General features: G+C 45.1%; 1 pseudogene across 1 annotated transcript in view; it reads left to right on the forward strand.

The window, feature by feature from the left end:
• LOC146811728 (perforin-1-like) overlaps window positions 1-18,528 on the forward strand; it is a 62,523-nt pseudogene extending 43,995 nt beyond the window's left edge. The window contains exon 3 of the transcript XR_014966773.1: window positions 16,310-18,528. The product of XR_014966773.1 is annotated as a perforin-1-like (transcript). The remainder of the gene's footprint in view (window positions 1-16,309) is intronic.
• Window positions 18,529-19,559: the final 1,031 nt, after the last annotated feature.

Here is a 19,559-nt window from a genome sequence, read left to right on the forward strand (position 1 = left end):
CATTCATATAGATATTCTTGGCAGGCGTAAGCCCACGTATAGTAAGTGTGGAGATCTCCGTACCTGTAAATCAAAGGGTTGCGTTATGGGCATTTTGGGGAGTTGCAAGGTATGATTAGCCTTGAAAGTTTGTAAACACCCGCAAACAAGTATGTTTGTAGATATTTACAAACCACTATGATTCTCTTCTCCATGTTGTAATGGGTTTCGACGAGGTAATGTGGAAGGGATTTCTCCAAACAGAAAAATATTTTTCCCGATAAGAAACAAGAAAAAAATCTATATTCACACTGTAAAATTCATTCGTACAGTGCGGAGGTCCCTGCCTTGGAGAACTCTGAACAGACAAAATACTTTCGCAATTAGGATATGAAATGATTTCCCAAGGAATTATCATGGAAATCTGTGTTAGGTGCAGCATTAATTTGGATTCCTAAAGGGGTTTGTGAATTCCCGAAAGTAGTAAAACTACACTTGGAGGTCGATTACGATGCCATTCAGAAAGGCTCTGAATCGGATTTGGGTCTGACGAATCGGATTCGGAAGCTTTGTTTCCGACCGATTCAGAAACCTTTCAGAATGATCGATTACGATGTTTGGACTTTTCGAATCAGTTCTGAACCCGAAGCGGATGGCATTCGGAAAGTCCGAGTTGTTCGGAGCCGAATCGTGTGTGGCTACGGGCCGCATTATGAATGACTGGGAAGCTTTCCGACCGAGTGATTACGATGTCAGATTCGGACAGCCTTTCCGATTCAGTTGTTCCGACTCAGATCAGCTGTCGGAATCTGACTTTGAGGGCCCGTAGCAGGCCCCCCTTCACCCGGGGCCTTCCAAATCGGTCCCGTCGGAGTACCCAAGGGACCCCCTTTCCAACCATGCACAGTGTGGGAGGCACCATGGGGAGCCCACCACAGGGTGCACGATTTTCCCCACCGTCCCCTTTTTTCAACGGGATCTTTTGTATTCGGTCGGCCGATTCGTATCCGATTTGGTCAGAAAACATTCTGAGACCAATTTGGTCGGAATGCTTTCAGAATGGCATCATAATCGACCCCTTGGTCGTACCTTTGGAAATGTGAGTGTAGCTTTAGTACTTATTTGTCCATATGATGGCAGCCAAGCTTGCCACAGCAGGATATGGGGCCCTTCTCTGGTTTTATGGTGACACCTAGGTTTACCTGCCTTCTCCGGAATATCTCAAAAAAAGCCTGTTGTATATAAATAGATTTTGCAGCGACAGCAGAGGGCCCAGAGCAAGGCCTGGGCCAAATAGCCTTGACTATTCCCTCATTGTGACACTCATGATGGCAGCTAAAAATAAAATGTAAGCCCAATGTTTGTAGTAGTCAGTCATGCATGTAAAGAAAATAGAAATAAAATTAATTTGGTCTTACTACATACCATGAGAGTTAAATGGAAAAGACTTTCAATAGAACTCCTGCAGAATAAAACGATGCTGCTCATTATGACCATAAGTTACCTGCTCTCAGATCCAGAAAACAAATATTGTTAGCCACGCCCATGGAATTATACAGAGTGGGATGACTTAAAAAAAAATCTCCTTAAGTATCAAAACAATGTTATTTATAAAGACCATTAATATCTAGGTAAAGAAATGTAAGTTGTGGCCATGGTGGTTGCAGAGGGGAAACTTGATCTTCATGTCCCATGGCCAGATCCCCGGAAATGCCAGCTCTCCATACTTAAAAACAAAAACAGGGGGACCATTGTTAAGGCAACACAGCCAAAACAACTACAACAAGACAAACCATGGGTGTTAAAAACACAGTTCCTAAAATGTACTGACAGACTTTCGGTTAGTACCAAGGAAATTCGTGGAATACTCTTTTCGATGCCAGGTATCAGATCTTCTACGACTAATGGGCGCATAAGATACTAATTATGGTATCAAAAAGAGTGTTCCTTGGTGCTAACCGAAAGCCACTAAACTGACTAATGAACTTATTTGGAGGACTGGCAATCTATATTGCGTGGATGGACTGTAATGTTATAGGATCTAAAAAACACACTTGATGACACTATTTAGAGCCCTGATGAAGTTCCAGGAGCACTTCGAACAAAATGGGTTGGCTGGATTTTAACCATTTTCATTGAAGAAAAGAGAATAAAGGATATACTTTGAATACACATTACTGTAATGATGATACATGATTTTATCCTGATGTTTCTGGGGCATAAGATTTTGTTTTGAAAAGAAGAATGTAAACATTTTTAATGTTTTTTTTAGATTTTATTAAGTGTACTTTTATGGTTTTAATTAACCGAATAAAGTAATTTTGACCTACTGACTGAATGCATATTGGAGTTCGAGTATTTCCTGGTGCACCTTCCTATGTGCTATAATCTTTGATCTGCAGGACAAAATATTGTGTCAAGAATATCAAGGACAATAGTATTCTGAAGGTAAGTTTCTATAGATAGGCAAAGTTTTACAATATATTACTTCACATATATGTACCTTGACAATATATACATATCATCAAGGTACGTAGATGTGGAGCTGAGAATAGTAAATCTATACTTACCTATTTGCACTTACCTTCTCAATATTCTCTCCACATCATATTTTAGTTTCCTATATTCTGTCAGTGATCCAAAATTAACTCTGCCATTGGCCCAATGAGGGTACAGTCTTCATAATCTTGTGTGGCTGAAGCTACTTGCCCTTCCAAGAAGTTGAATGGCAATTTCTGATGGTCCTGTGGCTAGTTAGCATGGAATAACTTTGTCCGTTATCAAAAGTATCTAAACCACTCTGCCAACCAAGAATGGGCATGCACCATTTTATAATGTGGGTAATATAAATACTAGGTTCAGAATTTCTTTCCAAATGTTTGTAAAGAAATATTATGTTGCGCAAGAAGGAGAAGGTTTTTCCTGATAATAATATTTTCAAAGTAAAATGTCTCTGCTAGTACCCATGATTTTTTCTGTAGTACCTAAAAACTACAAACAGTTAATCACAGATAGGCCCTCATTACGCATGGCCCTTAAGTTCCAATTCGCCCACTGACTGTAATTATTGGCTGAATCAGGATTACAAGCTTCGCAGTAAAACTGTGACTCCTGGGGGCAGATGTACAAAGGACTTGATTGTCCTTGCGTGACAAACGTCGTCACAAGGCAATGTAAGTCCTTAAATGGGATTTACAAAGCCACGCAAGGGGCTGTTTGTGTTGCCTTGCATGACTATGTAAAGAAAGGTACCACAATGAAGTGTCTTGAACTGCGTTACATTTCGTTGTGGTAGGCATTCCATGGGTGGGACATGGGTGCTCTCATGCATCCTCCCATGAAATTTGACGTAATCCAGATTTGCTAAAGGCATTAAATCTGGGATTGTGCCAAATGGTGCCACTACCACAGAGAGCCGTAATGAGGGGAAATATTGTAATTGTAAATGCATTTATATAGTGTTTCCTAACCCCTGACAAGGTGTCAAAGCGCTTGTTCGGCATGTAGCATGCTACTCCGGAACCCAAAAAGAATTGGTGGTGAATTAGTATAGGGAAATATTAAATTAATTTGAGCTTTGGACATGTTAGTTTGTTATTTGGATTGAAAAGGATAGTGGAGGGATATAATAGGGAAGGGTTTGCATTTATAAAGCGCTTGCTACCCTTGATGAGGTGTGGAAGTGCTTTTTGGCAGGTAGCATGCTACTCTGGAACCCAAACAGGATTAGTGGGGAATTAGTATAGGGAAATATGAAATTATTTTGATCAGTGAACATGGTATATGTTATTTGGACTGAAAAGGAATATTGGAGGGATAGAAGAGCGAAGGGTCTAGAACGTTTTTTATTGTTTTTTGGAGTTTATAGCAGTAGGAGGCGGTTTGGAATGAGTTAAAGGAGAGGTGGAGGGGGAAGAGTCAGAGGGAAGGGTTTAGAAAGGCTTCTTTGGGAGATCTAAATAGTAAAAGATGATATGAGATGATGCAAGGAGGGGTAGAGGAGGGAAGAGTCTAGAAAGGGTTATTTTCGGGATCATAGTAGTGGAATAGGGTTTAGGATGAGTGAGAGTGTGGAGGTAGAGGATGTATTGAGAGAGGTATAGGGTGAGAAGTAGGGTAATGTATTGGAAAGATGAGTAGAATGAGGTTTGAGATGAGTCAGAGAGTTGAAGTAGAGGATATATTGCGAGAGGTGTAGGGTGAGACATAGGGTAGTGCATTGGAGATGCTGAATTACAAGCAAAGTAATAAATATAAAAATACATAAGTACATGGAAGGTATATATGTATAAGGAAGGTAATATATGTAGATTTAAGTTGTATTTAATAAACTCAGACTTTCAAGTGTCGCTGTACTTTGTTACTTTTTTTGTAATTTAATAGTGAAGCAATTGTAGATAAATAGTTATCATTTATGCAGTCACCTATATACAAGTTAAACATAGAATAATATAACTTTAAGTAAAATGTACATTTGTTAAGCAGAACTAACGAATATCGATATATTTATTAACATAATTATTAAGATGGGCGTAATTGGCGGAGTACTACTATGTGGAATTCCACGAAGTTGAAGTGAATTCCTTCGCTCCTGTTCTGTCGGACTCCCAATTAATAAAACAGAAACCTCATATACTTTTGGTAAAATAACAAGTATCTCTGTCTTTACATGCTTAAATGCCTATAGTCTTTTCACAAAAGTGAAAATGAAAATTTAGTAAGCAGTGAGAGTGGTGAGGATTTTGGGATCCTCCCTAACCCAGGGAGAGAAACAAGCAGATGCCTTGAAAACAAAGAGCACATCTTGCTGAAAGATTCGGTGGTGGTCCCATCCTCTTAGAACCACCCCAAGCACAATTATGGGCAAAAATACAATCCCAACCAAGGGCCCTGCAAAGCATTATGGGACGAGATTAGCAGTGGGCAGGGAATATTATAGTATCCAATATAAAAATAATTCTACAATGAGTTGCAGTTCAACTAGTCGTTACTAGGTGTCCCTCGTGAGTCAAATGCAAAAGCATTGAAATTATTACATCAAGTAGCAGTTCCACTAGTCGTTACTAGGTGTCCCTCACGAGTCAAATGCAAAAGCATTGAAACTCTTTCATGAAGCTGCAGTTGCACTAGTTGTTACTAGGTGTCCCTCATGAGTCAAATGCAAAAGCATTTGGACTTGAGGGACACCTAGCAATGACTAGTGAAAGTGCAACTTGACGTAATAATTTCAATGCTTTTGCATTTGACTCGTGAGGGACACCTAGTAACGACTAATTGAACTGCAGCTCTTTGTAGAATTATTTTGATATTGGATACTATATTATTCACTGCCGACTGCTAATCTCATCCCATAATGCTTTGCAGGGCCTTTGGTTGGGATTGTATTTTTGCCCATAACTGTGCATTTGTGGGTGCAGTTTAGTAGCTGACTCCACTAACGTGGAGGATCAGAGTTTTTGCCTGAATTCCGTGGTTTGCGTACTTAACAAATCTCCACAAACTCCGGCAGCGGAGCAGGAGTTTATTGCCCAGGCCTAATAATTATTATACATCTTTATACAAAGCAATACACATATGTAGGTACCCATCTATAGTCCAAATAAATGCTTATATACAGAGGGATATGCTGCAGATTTATGTTTGAGTATGGTGGTTATGTGGGGAAGAACCAACTCTTGAGTAGTCTTCTGAATATAAGGTAGTTATCCGTGGATCTTATGTTTGGAAGTAAACAGTTCCATTGTTTGGCTGCTTGAACAGAGAAGGATGTGCCACCTTTGGTTTATTACTTGTATGGTGGGATTTTGAGGTGAGGTACCAATCTAGAGCAGAGGTTCATTTGTTGAATGTATTTTGTGATTTTATTCCTGATGAAGAGTGGTCCTGTTCCATGTATCGCTTTGTGGGTGATAGAAAGCAGTTAAATGCGGATCTTCTGCCAACCGGTAACCAATGTAGGGCTTTCAAGGCAGGGGAGATGTGGGCTTGTGGCTTTATATGTAAGAGTAGTCTGGCAGCAGAGTTCTGAATCAGTTGTAGTCTTTTCACAGTTGTTAAAGGTGATCTCTGGTAGAGGCTATTGGCGTAATCGAGTTTACACAGAACAAGAGAGATTGTAGCATGGCCCTTGTGTGGAAATGCCATGTGGGGGATGATGCGTCTCAAATTTTTTAAAGTAACGACGCTTGATCTTGCTAGTTTGTCCACTTGGGCATTCATTGATAGCTTGGAGTCCATGGTAATTCTGAGGTTTCTTACTTCCTTTGATACTTTAAACTGTGTTCCCAGATCATCAGCCCAGGCGGCGAATAGGTCATAATTTTACCAAACGCCATATGTGAGTATTTCCATTTTGGAAGCATTCATGTCATCCATTGATCCACGGCTCTGAGACAACTGAAAATGTGTGAGTTTCCAAAGTCTTCAGGGCTTTCCAGTTTAAGGAGTATTTGTGTGTCTTCTGCATAGTTATAATATGTGAGGTGAAATTGATTCATCAGTGCCGGTAATTAATTCATGTACATATATTTATTTTAGGTTGTTACATCCTCTTTTTATGTGTGATACATTCTGAATCACACATAGACAGAGGAAATTGTTATTGTTTTGTGCAGGAAGGTGTCCCTTCCTGCACAAAAGCAATCCTGCCTGTAATGCAGGTACCTTCCCGCATAGCACAAGGGTGTCTGCGTTGGCGCTAGGCAGCACTCAGTGAGCAAGCATAAGAGAGAGCAGAAGTGCTCCATATCTTACTAGATATGGTGCATTTCTGATCTCTCCCTTTCATTGCATTAAATATTAGTAAATCTGCCCACTGATATTTTCCGTGAGCATATTTCACCACCTGCCAACATTTATGTATGAGCGATGGCCCAAAAAGGAGATTCAGGTGTGTATCGAGAGATGATTATAGGGTATAGAGCAATGATTTAGAATAGGTGCTGCAGCCCCCCAAGTCGAGCCCTCTGTTAAGAATGTGCCGCAATGTCCTGACATGGTGCCGGAGCTGTGAAGGGGCTGTGGTGAGGGCCGTAGCAACAGCATACCCATGGTGCACTGGACCTCGGAGCTCCAGGAGAGGTGCCTGCGGGAGCAGATGGGGCCGCCGGTGGTGATCAAAGAGCAATGCCGAAGTTCTGCAGGGGCCGGGGATGGTCTCAGGCAATACCAGGTGAAAGGCATGGCCTGCGGCCCCGGCGGCTGTTGTGAGGTGCTGCACACGGAGAATGAGTCCCAGGGAATTTTTGAGTCACAACGAGGGAGGAGAGGATCACTACCCTTCCTTTGCCACAATGATATCCAGCACCTGGGGCACCCATGGAGCATCCCCTGAATCAGCTCCTTTTAGGGGGGCTGTGATGGCAATCCCAACCACAGCAGGGAAGGGGCCGCATGATGAATCAGTGGTTTACTTTGAAGCCTGACGGCCCTGGGGTTTCTGACACTCACACAAGTGAAGCACACCGAAGACTTACTGCATACAGAGGCCTCTATAGCGGCAGACGAGCCTCCCTACCTAGCAAAGCAATTCACATTGGATGGATTGGGATGATGAGGAGTTTGCCCCCACATGCACAACGAAGGTGAGGAGCCAGAGTTCTGGACGTTTTCCTGCTGCGGGGGGGGAAGTTATATCCTTACCCTGGCAGGACTATCTAAATAGTGAAGGGGCTAACGCTGAGCACTCCTGGCAGAGGGCTCCAGAGTGAAGAACCGGAGGATCCACATCTGCTGAGATTATCTACCCAGAACTGTGTCACCTCCCAGACCATGCACAACTGCATAGCCTATTGCATGGAGCATTAGGACCGTCTTTGATGCCTGCCACAGTAGTGGCCCAGAGGGTGCCTCATTTCCCGCCACCCCGATGTAACATGCAACGTTCCCTCCTTGCTTTCAGTGAGAATAGTAGAGACCAAACTGACTTGCCCCGTGTCCTGAACTCTCCGGCGATCCCCTGCCGACCCCGAATGCCACCAAAGCCCAAAGGGGACCAGGCCATATCCTGTAAGACTCACCACCACATTGAGGAGGGACTGGCCAGAATAGCACAGGGTGCTGTCTCCAACAAGGAACCCAACATGGGCAACCCCTTAACCCGTCTATTCTGGAAATTAAAAATCTAATTCAGGGGGCAACAAGGCCATCACAGAGAAAATTGATGGGGTGAGCATTGCAGTGGCACTACTGCAACAAGACATGAACAAAATAAGGGAGCGTGTGAAAGATCTGGGAACTAGAACTGATGGTGTAGATGAGGTACTGGAGGTGCACACTAGCCAACTGGCTGATCAGGAGAGGCGACTACAGGCGCAGGAGGGCAAACTGGTGAACTTGGAGGACAGATCAAGATGCAACAATGTCTACATACTTGGCCTACCTGAGGGGCCAGAGACCACCCTAGTGGAACAGTTCCTAGAAACTTGGCTTCCTGCGGTGCTGCCCGGGGTTGGAGGGTGAGGCGGAGGTGCCAGTGGACAGGGCTAATAGAACTCCAGGCGGCAGACCCAAACTGGGGCCCCGCTGTGAATTAGCCCGATTGTTGCAATACAAAGACAAGATGGGCATACTGGTGGTGGCACGAGAGCCGGACAATGTGGAGTGTAAAGGGAACCGGATCTCTTTCTATACAGACTACGGTGCGGCCACCCACAGGCGCAAAGGAGATGGAGGTCATTCATGTAGGTGAAGCGGAAATTAAGGGATTGAGGTCTGGACTACGCACTGTTGCCTCCGGCAAGCCTTCATGTGGATATACCAGGGAAAAGACACATCTCTGACAATGCAGAGGACGCTATGCAGTTCATTGAAAATCATTGGCTGAAGACCTCAGGGGAATTTTTGTGGTGGTACATGCTTTCTGAGTGGTGGGGGGGCACTGATGCGTTTATGTATAATCCCAAGGGCGGGGTGCTTTCCAGTGGACTGAGAATGTCATGCATGTCCGTGGTGACTGGAGAGGTATACATGTACATTACTGCTCCATACTGTGTGTGTGTGACCTAGAGGCGTAACTACCAGGGCACCCTAGCACAGGGACCGTGGTGGAATTGCACCAGGAGAGGGACGTTTGATTGCAGTTTGGAGGAAGGGGTTGAGATGACATCATTTGTGTCAGTTGTGGAGGCCGAGTTGGGGTGGGCCACACTGGAGGAGGGAAGAAGGCTATTATGGATAGTTAGTTTTTCAGGGGAGATTTGTTTCAGACAATCAGAGAGTGAGGCCTGGGGTACCTGTACCACAATGAAAAGCTGGCTCGACTGGGCCTGGACATGCGAGGGATACACACAATGCACACATGGGGGTGATAGCACTATCTTGGAATGTTAAAGGGATACAGAAACCCACTAAGCATCAAAGAATTTGATCTTATGAGAGGAAATGCCAGACAAAGATAGTGATTTTGCAGGAAACACACCTGCTAGCAGATGAGCATGAGAACCTACGAACCAAATAGGGGGGTGTATTATGGTGCTCCAGCTTTACTTCATTGGCACGCGGGGTGCTACTGTGGGTGGATGCTAGTGTCCCATAAAAGTAACTGCTGAGCTGAAGGTGGTGGATGGCCGATATGTAGGCGTAGTGGGCGAGATAGGTGGTAGACCCACAGTGCTTCCAAACACATATGTACCAAATGTTGACATACCTAATTTCTTTGAGACAGTGGTGCAACTTTTGCTACCATATGTTCATTATGACATAATCTCGATGGGTGATTGCAATTGTGCATTGGACAGGCACCAAGACAGCTCCAGGCCCTCTGCTAGATCACTTGGCAGATCCTCTAGGGTGCTGTTGGAAGGTATGAACACACTCAACCTCCTGGAGCTATGGAGGGCATAGCATGGCACTGCAAGGGGTTACTCATTCTATTCTCCCCCACATGGGTCCTTCTCCAGGATAGATCATACATTTTTTCACCCGGAACAAATTGTGCAAGTTGGTATGGCCCAGTACCTAGATCAAACACTACTGGACCATGCACCACTCACAGTAGAATTGGAAGACCATGTCTATGTGGCATCCGTGCCACAGTGGTGTTTACAACGCAGGGCACTATTAGACCAGGTAGTTCGGGAGGAAATTAGGGAGTTGCCACAGGACTTTTTCACTATGAATCGGCTGGGGTACTTTGGGAAGCCTTTAAGGTGACCATATGGGGGAAATGTATGGCCATAACATATTGGGTACGTAGATCCCTGGGACACACATTCAACAAACTGGAATGGCAGATAGCGGACATCAACAGTCAGGCCCTATACACTGCAGAGGTATGCGAAACATGACATGGATTGCAGGGGGTACTAGATGAGGCCTGGAATGCCCTCAGGAAACACGATTACAAAATGTATACAGAAATGCAGCATGAGCAGGGAGAACATCCTGGTAGGATTTTAGCTTGGCTAGTCAACAGGGAAAGTGGTGGAAACGCTGTAGTATCCATTAGAGATGCAAGTGGGGTACGTCTGACCACCTAAGAGAACATTCTGGCCCAATTTGCGGAATTCTATAAGACTTTATGTACAAATGGGTCAGGACACAGGCATAGCAACCATTCTTGACGAAGCACACATCCCTAAAATAGACAAAGACACGAGAGCCACACTAAACCTACTGATCGATGAGCCAGATATAAGGTGGGTCGTCAAACACATATATACAGGGAAGACACTGGGTATAGATGGGCTTAGTGTTGAGTACTGCCAGATGTATGTGGATCTGCTGTGGGTGCCGTAGCTGGCTATGAACATGGTGGCCATTGATATGAGCATGTTGCTAACATCGCTGAGGTAGGCCAATATCGTAGTCCTGCCCAAACCAGGCAGAGACACCACAGATTGTGAATCTTGCCAGCCCCTATCATTGATCAATGTAGATACAAATATACCAGGGAATATACTGGTGCAACGACTATCTAAAGTAGCTGAAAGGGTCATACATAATGATCAATCTGGGTTTGTGGGAGGCCGCACTACCACCACTAATATCAGGAAAGCTTTTCCTATCATAGAGCAAGCAGTGAGAGGGTTGGAGCCCTGTGCGGTGGCCAGTTTGGATGCACACATGCACACAAGGACTTTGACTGTCAATTGGACGTTTATGACACATGCGCTACACAGGAATGTCCTGGGAGCGGGTTAATTGAGGTGGGTGATGCTACTAGACACTGACAGCCGGGCAAGAGTGTAAGTAGGCCACAGAATCTCAGACAGCCGGCCAATTGAAAGGGGACCCAAAAGGGGTGCCCCCTCTCCCCGCAGATATTTGCCATGGTCATTGAACCACTAGCTCAACTCTTACACCTTAGATACGAAGATGCCGGGATCATGGTGGGAGGCAAGGGAGAGGTTATCTCGCTCTATGTGGACGAAATATTGCTGGCACTGAGAAACCCAACAGGTACGTGGGATGCGGTACATGACACAATGGTAGAGGTTGTGACCCACTTGGGGTTCCAGCTGAATACCAATAAGTCGGTTCTCTATCTCACACAAGCACTAATTGCTGTGGAGATGAATTTGTCAAATACAAAACTACAGACAACACTGGTTAAATATCTGGGGAATTATCTAAGCTCGTACTTGTCTGAAACCTATGCCTCCAATGTGGGGGTACTTTTAAATTGCTTAGGCAGGAGCCTACCAAAATGTCCACGATTCCTGATGTCCCTAATGGGACGAATAGCCATATGCAAGATGATCATGCTGCCCAAGCGCTATATGTGCTAAAGCACATGCCAATGTGCATTCCAGAGTCCTGCTTTTGTAAACTGGTTGAGCCACTCCGGCTGCTATATTGGGTGCATTGGAGGACGCGGATCAGCCTGGAGGTTTTGCGACTCTCGTGGGACAATGGGGAACTACAGGCCCCAAACTTCAGGGTTTACTACTGGGCAGCACATCTACAGCATACAATACCATGGCTCCAAGAGGGGGATGCTGACCCTGTCGCAGGGATGCTGGCTCACTTGACCCAGCCCCGGAAGCTTCTGGCATGCCAATGGCAATGCATATATGTAGAATTGCCCTACCAGAAAAAGTATGGACAATATTATATATCTAGGACCGCACAGCAAGGTGGGAAAATGCGGCAAATATCTACATGCAACAATTAGTCAACTGGTGCACCTTGCTTAGCCCTACGCCACTTGCATCCCTAAGGCAAAGAGGGTAAGAAAGTGGCCCACATTGCTTGGGGGTCCTCTATGGGATGTCACAGGTAGCTGCTTTCTCATGTACGCTGACCTAGCGGCAGTCATAAGGAAGCCTGGCGAGGATTTCCGCAGGAACCGGAGACGCATGTACTAAATCAAACACTACCGGACATGGGGGAGAGTGCAAACTCATATCACACTTGTATACCCTACTCGCACCCGCATTATGATTTTGAAAACACAATGGGAGGGCGATATGGATGAAGAGCTGAGTGAACGTAAATAGGCTTCTGTGCTGGGTAACTGCAGAAGCTTGACTTGTAATGCACAATTGAAGTTGATACATTATAAATGTGTACACAGGCATTATGTCACACCGCAATGGCTGCACAGACTGGACGCAGCCAAACAGGAGCATGGTCTAACATGCAGATCCACCCCTGGGACTTATATGCATATGTGGTGGACATGCCCAAATGTGGTAGTCTTTTGGAGCAAGGTGATTCAAGTGCTAAAGGTCTTAACAAAGCTACTACTGCTGCCCAAGGTGCAGCTATGCTTTTTAAGTCTGGTGGCCCGAAATAAACACACTAAATATGCAGAGCAGGTAGTACACCTATGTATAGCTGTGGTGAAGAAATGTATAGCATTACGATGGATAACTAACCGATCGCCCACTAAGAAACAATGGTTGTAGGAACCAGCGTGATAGGTAGGAGCGAAATGTGGGGTGAGACACAGACTGGTGTACAGCGGGACTGACCACGGGGGTAGAATGGAGTGGGACCAGGTTGAGGTACAATTACAACAAGAATTTGAGGAGCCTGTAATGGAGCAGGGTGTAGACTCTGGAGAAGAATAAAAAGTAAATATGCCAGAAGATTTGAGGACGGGGGGGGGTGATTACTGGGTGTTGGCGCCTCTGAGTGTATTGCACACAGTCTATCTATGATGTTTAGGTCTCATGTCCTGGCTTTTAGCGAAATAAGCTTGTGGAATACTACCTCTTCCACTGCATCTGTGGGGTGTGGGGGAGGCAGAGAGATTTTATTATCTTTGTACTGTTGTATGATTGCAAAAATCAATATTAGAAATTTGAGAAGAAAAAGGAGGATTCACACGTGTTTTTCACTATGTTGTCCCAAATGTTAAGCCAAAAGTTGGACTGAGCCCATAGTACATAGTCATGTGTGTTAGGCTTTCCCATGCAATACTTGCCTGTTGTATCATGCTGAAGCACTCAATGGTGCTTTAGGATTTTAGATTTGGGTTCAGGAATGTTCTACATTTCATTATTGACTTAACACTGTTGTTCCACTGTGATACAAGTAGCTCATGGCAGGCAAATGAGGCAAGTTGGTTCCGATACATTTAGACTTTGGCTTCTGGACATTGAGACAGCTAAGGAACCTGATGGGATGGAGAGCTTGGTGTTGATCATCGTCCACCTCCCCCCCTTCTGCTCCGAAGCCACCGAGATCATCTGCGGCATACCCCAAGGCTCATCCCTCAGCCCAATGTTGTACAACATCTACATGGCACCACTCGCCCACATCGCACGACGGCACGACCTCAACATCATCTCCTACGCCAACAACACCCAGCTGATCCTATCCCTCACCAAGGACCCCCACACTGCCAAAACCAACCTCCACGAAGGAATGAAGGCTGTCGCCGAATGGATGAGGAACAGCTGACTGAAGCTGAACTCGGACAAGATGGAGGTCCTCATCCTCGGGTCCACCCCCTCGGCCTGAGACAACTCCTGGTGGCCGACTGCACTACGAACACCCCCAACACCCACCGACCACGCACGCAACCTAGGGGTCATCCTCGACTCTACCCTCTCCATCACGATGCAGGTCAATGCCGTCTCCTCCTCCTGCTTCAACACCCTCCACATGCTTCGCAGGATCTTCAAGTGGCTCCCCACCGAAACAAGAAGGACGGTCACCCAGGCCCTCGTTAGCAGTAGACTGGACTACGGAAACGCACTCTATGCAGGAGCCCCGGCCAAACTCCTTAAACGGCTTCAAAGAATCCAGAACGCCTCCGCATACCTGATCTCCGAAATCCCTTGCCGCAGCCACATCACACCCCACCTGAGAGACCTACACTGGCTCCCTGTCAACAAGAGGATAACCTTCAAACTCCTCACCCACGCACACATAGCACTCCACAGCACCGCACCAACGTACCTCAACAGCCGACCCAGCCTCTACACCCCCACCCGCCAGCTCCGCTCCGCAGACTGCGCCCTCGCCACCGTCCCGAAGAGTGACCGCCGGCAGCAGATCATTCTCCAACCTCGCCGCCAAGACATGGAACACCCTCCCCATCCGCCTGCGGCAGACCAAAGACCTTCTGACCTTCAGAAGTCTTCTCAAGACCTGGCTCTTCGAACAGTAGCAGCTTCCCCCCCTCCCCCCCAGCGCCTTGAGACCCTCGTGGGTCAAATGCCATGATTGATTGAAGGCAACATGCAAAGCAATAAAATGCAACGTGCAACAGGCAAGGATGCCATGGGACACTACTACAGGGGAGTGCAGTGGTACCTACCACATGTAATCAAGGCATCTGAAGTGTCTCTTGGAGATGCTAAATGTGCTCACCATCATGCCTCGGGTGTGCTCTAATTACCTCTATTGAGGGACAGTGGCAAGACATCTAAATGGAGAAGGGCCACACTGAGCATCAGCAGGAAACAGGGTACGGATGAATGGATCACTGTTCCTCTTCATTCACATTTTAATTTTTTTTACTCATGCATACATTCATGAATTACATCAAGGGTTATGTAGGAAAGTCTGTAGGGTTGTGAAACGGGAAGTTGTCATACACTCGAGCAAACATGCAGGTCCTATATGTGTTTGCAGTACTCACCAACCAGACACATCTTGATAATTCAGAGCAATCTATTAACATGCAGTCACCAGATGATTGTTGATTAAGCTGTCATGTGTTTCACTGGGAAAGGCCGCGTTCACACGTGTGAAGTTGCCCCAGCATCTCAGTTTGCACATTTGTGAAATGCCACTGGTGTTGAGTGAGATGATGGGGTACAGTTTGCTTAGGGGGCTGAGGGGACTTATGAGTGGAATCAATGGCTGCCAGCACACAGGGGACATGGGCAATTGCATAGAACACCATTGACACCCTTTGTCTATCCTGCAGTGGCATTAGTGACGTGCTGCTGCACTCAACTGGTGATACATGCCAATAACATGTGCAAGCACCAGCATTAACCTCCCTCTATGAAGCCAGCAGTAAATTCACTGGTCCTCTGTAACGACCAAATGCCAGGAATCGTAGTGCATCCAGTATCTTGGCACGGGTAGGAATTGCATGGCGCTTGCTGCTGTTTAATGTATTCCTCTTCTCATTCTCCAACCATGCCCTGGATCACATCTGGAGAAAAGCAGCATCGTCTTAGTGCCTCTTCCTCAGACAAGTCAAGGGAAGGGATCATCTGTCTAAATATCCCCTCTTTCCTCCTCAATCCAACACACACTGACACCAACATTGTGATAAATGTGCTGTGCCTTTGGCTGGCTGTTGCGTTATTGACATGCATCTCTAGAGGATTGTGGAAAAGGTGTTGCTAGTGAGCCCCCTCCCCCCAACAATCAGACTTTCCAGTGTACATGAGTATTTTTAGAGATGCATTTTTCTCATCACTTTGGCCTTCTCTGTATATGTTTGCAGCGGTGTTGATATGATTGGTTTCTGTTTTGTGTCTTCTTGTGGACCCCTCGTGCTTATTTACAATACATGAGATATGAATTCCAGTTGCAGTGATATTTAATTTAATTATAGATATTGTTGTAATATTTTTTCTTAAACATTTTCTGTGTGGATGTTTTTGTGCTGACCTCGGTCCGGTGTTGTGTTGTTCAACTGGCTTTTTATTTCCAGGCTTAACTGGTTTCTGTGAAATGACATCACAGTTGCTCCGAGTGCCGTCGTGTGGTGTGTGAGTAACTTCAAGGTTTGCTCTCATGTCTATGAGGAAAACACTCTTTCTAAAAACATCTGTAAGCGCAAGCGGCCGTTGGCATATTTCAATCATTCGTGTGATTTTGTTATCTCGATGCTCTGTGCAGTTAAAGTTCTCTCTGATATGCGTGCTTGTTTCAAAGTGTCAGATAATGACAGCATTATTCTTTTCTTTTACAGGTATCGAATACATGACTTTCCAAAGCTATCGCCAACATTCTCTGAACAATTGAAACGTCTCCCGACCGTGTATAACTCCGCGACCCAACCTCGATTCCGAAACCTTATTGACATCTATGGCACCCATTACATCAAGCAAGTGCGGCTTGGGGGGAGCGTCAGTGAGGTCACAGCCCTGAGAACCTGCGAGGTGACCCAGGATAAACTCAGCATTGAGGAGGTGAAGGACTGCCTGGGGGTGGAGGCCGCGCTGTCAATCAAGGATGTATCAGCTGAGTCAGCAATCAACAAATGCAAGACTCTTCGAGAACAGAAGCTGTCCAATCTGAAGTTCTCTGAAAAATACATCGACAGGAGATCTGAAATTGTTGGAGGAAGTTTGGATGCACGTGTTGATATCTTGTTCCCCAGAGACAACCAGGTCAGCCCATATGAGGACTGGATAATGTCCCTCAAGGGAACCCCAGATGTCACAACGTACTCCTTAGCAGCACTACATGAACTAGTGCCCTACGGGGACTCCAGGAAGCCACTTCTGAAGAAGGCCATCACCGACTACATTATTGAGAAGTCTCTCACGAAAGCCTGCGCTGCCTGCCCCAGCGGGGCCTCCCCCGATCCACAGGTGAAATGCAACTGTGTCTGCCCATCCAGCAGCCTCCTTTCCACTGGCTGCTGTGCCAAGAGGAGGGGCCTGGCAACCATGACTGTGGTGGTGGTGGGAGCCAATGGTCTAAAGGGGGACCCTGCAGGGAACCCACCTGATCCATACGTGAAGGTCTTCTATGATGGACAAGAGTATCGCACAAACTGGGTGAAAGATAACGCAAACCCTCGTTGGAATACAGCCTTCTCGATGGGGACGGTAACGCTTTCTCCAAGCAAGCAGCTGGTACTTGAAGCCTGGGATAAGGATATCACCTACGATGACAACTTGGGAAGCTGCCGGGTGGCGGCTGATGCTGCCCCCGGTGTGCGGCCACGGACATGCTATCTAGAGAATGGACATTTTCAGTTTAGATATAGGATCGAGTGTGGGCCGCACCTCACTGGGTCTTATTGCACCGACTACCAGCCAGTCAAGAGTCGTGGGGCACTTTTGTCTTGATCTAATTGATTAGATAGCAGTATCAGGTGCATGGGATATGATGAAAATCATATGTTTTGGGAATCTGTGCCATCTATCATTAGCCGGGGAAAACTGACAACTGTAAAGTTCAGGCATAAAAAGAAGGGGTTGGGGTTTCTGCAATTTTCCAATTGAGTGAATTCAGTGCATTGACTTTCTTCCAAGAATATTGTGGAATGTGTATTTCATACTCTTGATATGTCACACTTTAAGCCCCAGCCCAATTCATTTACAAACCCTACACATTTTTGGGATTTCCGATCCTGATTTTTGACCTCACTGCATCTGCTCAGCCCTGCAGTTAAAATAGAGGGAGCATGTACACGTGCACAGCAGTGTGTTACATCTGTCAGCTGGGAGTCAGCCTTGGACCAGGTGGATTGCACCCTTGGTGGCAGGGGTAACCCCCATAACCTGTTTCCAGATTTACACATTCTGCATGAACCAATGGAGACCAGTACTCCCATTCATTACCACCTCATCTCCGTCCTTACCTACGTGACAGATAACCTTTAATAACATAGCTGGGAAGACGTTTTTTCACCTATTCATTCTTTAATGAGCAGTATTTCTTCCCTTTTTTTACTCAAACAACAATCTTTCCCCACATCCCAATCCTTCCACAGACAGGCAACACCTGACAGAAACAAGCAAGAAGCTTAGTCAATAGCCCAGAGAGAATACTGCAGGAGAGTAGTTTGAGATCCCTTTTTGAATTTACAGTAGGAGTGCGTTATATCACGGTTATTCTGCACTTACATATATTCTGTGTGAATAATGTATAAATAGAAGAAACGGAATACAAGATTTTTAAGTAATTCTCATGATTAACATGAATCTCGTGTACTTTAGAGATGTAACTTACAAAAGTGTGCATTAATACTTGGTGAGAATAACAATTAAAGGTGGTATGCTAATTTTGTTTAATATTTTTCTCATGACACGGTTTACGGTGTTGCCATTTATAACTATTGCATTATACTTTGAAAGGATAACTCACCCGCTTTTTGAAGGATACACATAATGTAACCTGCTCTTTGTTAATTTAGCCTAACGGTAGGCCTGAAATATATTCTCAATTAATTTTTCAGCTAATGTTTGAATTCGTATTTTGTTTGCATTTTGGAATGTTGCATGTTTTTTGTGTTCCCACTGCAGATGGACAAGGCTTCATTAGTTGAGAGAAAGAGTTATTGTTCCTAGGAGAGAGAGAGGCCTGAGAAGAAGAAATGCGATAATGGATGGAGGACAAGTTCTCGTGGGAGAGGAGATGGCACAAAGAATGTACGAAGTATCTCAACGTATGAACATTTGGGTGGAGAATGGAAGCAGAACAATGCTAGAATAATGGAAAATCCCTAGTAACGCTGTGGGAGGGGCCTCAATTCAGCAATTTCTTATGTTGTAACGGAGTTAGGGATAGCTGACACTTCTGCTTTAGGACGCATTGAGGTACAGACCTCATCTTTGGCTTTGTGGCTTCATGCTACAGGACCCTGGTTGCAGTAATTCTTAGGAGGGCTCTAACATCTGACGCCTTTTCCCATCTTTGCTGAAGCTTACTTTAGGTTAAGATTTCCACTTTAAAGAAGTGTAAGGACAATTAGAGAATTTTAGGGGCTTATGCATGAGATTTTAATGCAATCCAACAAAATGTTTTGTCTCCTGATAACATATGTTGCGGTGATATAGTTAGTTGTTTTCTTTTTGTTATATAGGGTGAATCGGTTCTAGAGATTTGGCTTCATCCTTTTTACTTTGTATTTTTACACCATCATGCTGAGACTCGTGTACATTAATCTGTTTCAGAATTTAGAATACACAACTAACCTGAATGTAGCTGGCAACCTGAGTTCTTACTTAGTAGTATGATTACTTTGAAATTTAGATATTGTGGAAGGAGTTTTCTCATTACCGCTCATGCTGCATAACAAGAACCATAGAGCAGATTATTGAGGAGTACGAGTTCCAGTTTTCCCTGATGGTAGATTCAGAGGATGGTTCTGCACTTGAAGTAAGAGAGAACTTAGAATCAAATTTAGAATAGCTTTAGAGCCTTATCCCATCGTTCCTAGTCTAGGTCCTACGATCGAGAATTGGAGGGCAAGCGGAGTTCCAGTG

Source organism: Triturus cristatus, chromosome 7 (assembly GCF_964204655.1).
Source record: "Triturus cristatus chromosome 7, aTriCri1.1, whole genome shotgun sequence".
Taxonomy (NCBI): Eukaryota; Metazoa; Chordata; class Amphibia; order Caudata; family Salamandridae; genus Triturus; species Triturus cristatus.